This window comes from Odontesthes bonariensis, chromosome 23, assembly GCF_027942865.1.
Source record: "Odontesthes bonariensis isolate fOdoBon6 chromosome 23, fOdoBon6.hap1, whole genome shotgun sequence".
NCBI classification, from domain to species: domain Eukaryota; kingdom Metazoa; phylum Chordata; class Actinopteri; order Atheriniformes; family Atherinopsidae; genus Odontesthes; species Odontesthes bonariensis.
This window is the reverse complement of record NC_134528.1, coordinates 4,586,020-4,591,135: the sequence shown is the minus strand read 5'-3', so window position 1 is coordinate 4,591,135 and position 5,116 is coordinate 4,586,020. Positions and strand designations below refer to the sequence as shown.

Below are 5,116 nucleotides of genomic sequence, written 5' to 3'. Positions count from 1 at the left end.
ATATACAATTAAAAGAAAAAGACTAAAAGAATAAAAGAATAAAATTATATCCAAGACTTGTGGAAAGAAGTAGAATGATTTAAAAGCGAATAAAGCAGTAAGCAGCAGGAGGAAGCAGAGACACGTCTGCACTCATCAGAAGCAGGAAGTAAAACTACAAAGTAAGTTATGAGAATATGTATCATATAGGCTATCAGTTTCACCTTCTTCACCTGCACATTATGGGCTGTGTTACAGGTGACAAACAGAATGACTTTTAATATGTAAAATATGTGAATATATTCATTTCATTGCATGAATTCTGCATAAATATCAGTTTTAATGACAGAAACCACCACAAGTACAAAAAGTTGAACATGTTTATATACAAAGAAATAAACATAAGCAAATGATCATTGAAAAAGTTCAAGCAAAATAAAAAAAATAAGTCCTTACTCTCAGTATACAAGCAAACTATAGATTATCTGCTTAAACTGGACGTCGACGACAAATTTCAGATGCACGTTGATGTTGAAATTGTGAGGGGATTTTGATGCCAATGTTGAAAATAATAAGAATAATAATTAAAAAGCCCTTTTAGCCTGTTAAATCATTACCTACTCAATGACATTTCAGTATGTGATTGACCCAACAAAGTGTTAAAAATAAAATTGTCTGCTATGGAATTAGTCAAAGTCAATGCAACATCACATAAAACTGGATAACAGCCTTTGGCTTATGTTTTCCTTTTTGACGATTACGGGCAACAAGCTAAACACCGGCCGACACCGAGGTTAGATCGATACATCTGTGCAACCCGACTACAATTGTATAACTCATGGAACATTTTGATAAGGTAAGGCTGATCCTTGCAAGGTAAATGAGCTCTGAGGACTCAAAAACATGAATAGTCAGTGAGGGTCAGCTTCTCCGTTATAGGACCTCACTACCTAAAAACAGAGTTTTCAGCAAATGACTCTGGATATGTACATATATGTGTGTTTGTGTACGGTTATCTATGAATGTATTGTATAAAGCGTGCTTGCTAAGGTTTCATCCTTGTTATGCACTCTGGGTTTACATTAGGGGTGGAACGGTACAAAAAACTCACGGTTCGGTACGTACCTCGGTACGGACCCTACGGTTCGGTACATTTTCGGTACAGTGCCGAAGGAGGCGTGTTGCGAGGTTCGAGCACATGTAATAGATATCTGAATCCTGCTTCTTCTCCAGTGGAATATGGGCGCATAGCAGATGCGATGTAAATTCCAATTGCTTCGGTAATTTTTTTTGCTCTGCATGTATTCGTATCCAGGGGTTGTTGTAATACATTTGGGAGACGTAATTGGTCGGGTCTTTTCATGGTTCTATATAACGCATCTGACGGAGGTGTTTGATGGTCGGTAGCTACGCCCCATGTCATGCTATCACGGCTGAAATGTTTCATCATACCACACAGACAGAACCGGCGGGTGTTTAATAAGTTAAACTTACACGTTGTCTCCTTTGTCTGCGGCGCTCTGCTCTCCTTTCTTCCTTCATGAAACGAAGAAGTATCACCTGCGCTTGATCCTGACTCTCTGTGTGCTTTTCCAGCCTCGATATTAGACGCCTGATGTGATTGTCCATGATTAATATCACCATCATGCAGACCATGAACACGGTGGCCTCCCTGCTCTCCACATTAGCTTCTTTGTGGTGTTTTTTCGTCTCTCGGGTTTTGTTTTGTTCCGTTTTGTTGTTGAATGTGGCGCTAAACGGCTAACGGCTAACACGTCACTGACGCGGACGGCTGCGCGCGGCGCATCAGTCCCGACTCATGTGCGAATGCAGACTGAAACAGCTCCGCTGGGGAAGGACAGTTATCAGAACGAAATTCGAGTAGGACAGTTCTCATAACTGCGTTCTTATAACTACTCTGTCCGAAAGCGTATATCTCTACGGACCAATCAGAGCTTGCATGTGGCAGTGTTTAAATGGGTCCTGAAGGAAACTGTTGCAAAATAACAGTTCCGCGTTCAGAAAACTTCCGTACCGTGTGTATTCTGCGTGGAAATGCGCGTACCGAACCGTGACCCCCGTACCGTGACGGCTCGGTACGAATACATATACCGTGCCGGCCCTAGTTTACATGTAACGAAATGTCCCGTATAAAGGAAGTTGTCATTGCCGAGGTATCACCTCCCACTCCTTTCCAAGGGGCAGTTACTGGTTGATTGTGAAATATTTTACTCCACTGGCTGAATTTGCCGGATTAATGAGAGGCAAACATTTGCGTTACACGCGCTCCAATACCACCTTAAGATCCCCATAAGTTTAACATCTACATTGTAGAAAAAGGTGGACAGTTTGCCCAAGACAATTAATCTTCTTTTTTCAAACTTTTTTGTGAATTTTCAGGACAATGTGTCTGAGACAGATGAGTGGCAGGAAGTTCACTATCCTCCTTCAACGCTCCAAAACCTCCAACTGATGTCACCACTTCTCTCTCAGGGTTGATCCTCTTTTCTGGTGCTCAGTTTTCTCAACTCAGCAACGAGACTATTTTCCTCCATGTCCCCTAAAATGCTCTCCATCACCTGCACAGCTCCAGTTAAACCAAAACGTTGCACCATCAGCGAGACCACATCATGTCTTTCCACATTCGACAGATCTGACTTTGCGATGGCTGGGATGTTGTTCCAAGATTCTTCTGGTAGATACCAAACGAATTTGTCAAAGTCAGCGTGTTTCAAAGCGCTCAGGATTTTAAGGAGGTCCTTCTTCTTCATCTTAGTTTCCTGGTTTAAAAAAAAATAAAAAATAAATCAGAGACTAATGTCAGTCTAAAGAAAAGGTTTTAAATGGCTGGCGTACATCTTGCCACAAGTCTGTTTGAGAGTTTTCTGCACATGCCACCAGTTGATGTTCAAGTGTTCATGTTTCAGGTAGAAATCCTTTTGCTCCTGTGTAATTTTAAAAATAAAAACAATCTGTGTGATTTATGAAATGTCACTTTGTAGAGTAAACCAACCCAAAACCCAACAGCTGGCAGGTCCTCAATGGCACATAAAAATAATCAGGCAGCCTAATGTTTAAGGTTTGAAAGGAACTTTTGCTAGATGCAGCTGTGATGGCTGCTGTAAAGACAAGGCGCTGGGGGGAACAGAGAGGGTGTACGATGGAGAGGACAGGGACACCTTACTTTTTATTAAAGAAAGAAAGTCTAAAACCAATTCATGGTTTCTGTATCCACTTGGGGGATGGAAATTCCATCACCTGCACCCTATGAGGGTCCACTAGTTCCCCCCTGCAGCTGACTGCACGCTCCCCAGAGATTTGCAACCACAGACTGTGCATGCATCAGTCTCCACACCATACAAATAAGAGCGTAGCAGATAAAATCATGGATGCTTGTTTTGAGGAGTGGCTTTGAAGAAAAATCACTGTTATCCACAGACTGATCACACATGCATGCACAGGTGACCCAAAAGGTACACGTCTCCCAATCAGTTCCCAGACAGACATAAGACAAGCTGGAACCTTCAAGTGAAAGAAAACTATGACATCTCCTCTTTACAAGAGGAATAAAAAAAAAATTAAAAAAAAAATCACACAACCACTGCGGGGTTGGAAGGTGGGCTACAGCTGTCATTGTTCATAGAGCAATATTAAAGTCACACTGAGAATTTAGCCTGTTTTGCTCTTCAGCTCCCCCTACAGGTGTGGGATGTAACAGCACTGTCATTAAAAACAAATGTGAAATGTGAGCCCTGCACATGTACGGCCATACGCACGAGTTTCTTGTCACGTTGACGTACTGAAGGGGCCACAAAGAGGCCATAAAAATGTCAAGCAACCATAAATTAAAACGATCCATGCTTTTCCTGTCCTTTAGCTTCCTGTCTAACAGTATGATTATTTCTTCTTTGACTTCCTGGTTTCTTCACTGCCCAGTTTTTTTCTCTTGTCTGGTTGTTTTATTTATTTAGTCTTTTGTACTTTAAGTTAGTGATGGGAAATCAAAGCTGTCTGAACCACTGAATCAGTATGAAGCAGTTGTGTAGAAATGGTTCAGTGTTTTGAAGCATTTCATACAATTAAACACGGCGATATCTGTTGGCCAACCTTCAACACTGCATTTGAATGGAACAATAAAAGACGAGGTGTCCAACACTAATGTTCTATGTGCATCTTAACATTTTTGACAATTTTTTTTTTTAAAGACGTGAATAATATACTTGCGCTATAATAATAAAATACTGTATATAATAGAGATGTGCTTTTGCAAGATTGATAGAAATATATATTTACAAAATACAAACATTTGGAAAATAACTGGGAAGTGCTTGTGCAACTTGGGACAGTTAGGATAAGAGTCATGGTGAGGCTGGGAAGGGGATTTTGGGTGTGTTCAAAGATTTTGACTATTTTAATTCTACATTTGATGCCTCTGGACTGCTGTTTTCCACATTTTGATGCTTAAAACCATTTACTCTGGACTTTCTGCCATCCAGGGCAGTTTCAGGCAGTGTTCTTAAGGTTCACAAACTTCTCTTATTTACTTTACCTACAGGACACTTATTTGCCTGGCTTAGTAAATTCGCTTCTATTAAAAAACACTGGGTCTGGGGTGGTCTGTGGCGTAGTGGGTTGAGCACTATAGAGCAATGTACACAGGCTACAGTCGCTGCAGCGGGCCCCGGTTCGAGTCCCGCATCGGACGGCCCTTTGCTGCATGTCTTTCCCCCTCTCTCTGCCCCCTGTTTCCTGTCTCTCTTGAACTGTCCTGTCCATTAAAGGCATAAAAAGCCCCCCCAAAAAAATAAAAAAAATAAACACTGTGTCCTAACTGAGACCACCTCACCTGTGCTGGGACTCTGACCCTCACTGAAGCATCCCTCTGTGGAGGATCTGTAAAAAACAAACAAACAAAAAACAGAATAAATACTGGTCAATAATTGAAAAACCTTTAAAAAAAGATCCCACAAGTCTTGAAATGAAAGTCACGTGTCAAAGCACTTTTACTGTTGCTGTGTTTAATTATCCACTAATCCCACATTGCAGGTGTGGTTTAGTTGTTTGTAGTTAGGGTATAGTCCTATAGAATGTGTCTGCTAGAAGATTTTGCTTAAAATACAACAAATATCATTCATTT

At 41.0% G+C, this 5,116-nt stretch overlaps 1 long non-coding RNA gene across 1 annotated transcript; it reads right to left on the bottom strand.

The window, feature by feature from the left end:
• Positions 1 to 306: 306 nt before the first annotated feature.
• Positions 307 to 4,886, bottom strand: LOC142373604 (uncharacterized). Its single transcript, XR_012768531.1, has 2 exons — positions 4,826 to 4,886; positions 307 to 2,759 (listed from the first exon to the last, which is right to left on the bottom strand). It is a non-coding gene; the product is annotated as an uncharacterized LOC142373604 (long non-coding RNA).
• Positions 4,887 to 5,116: the final 230 nt, after the last annotated feature.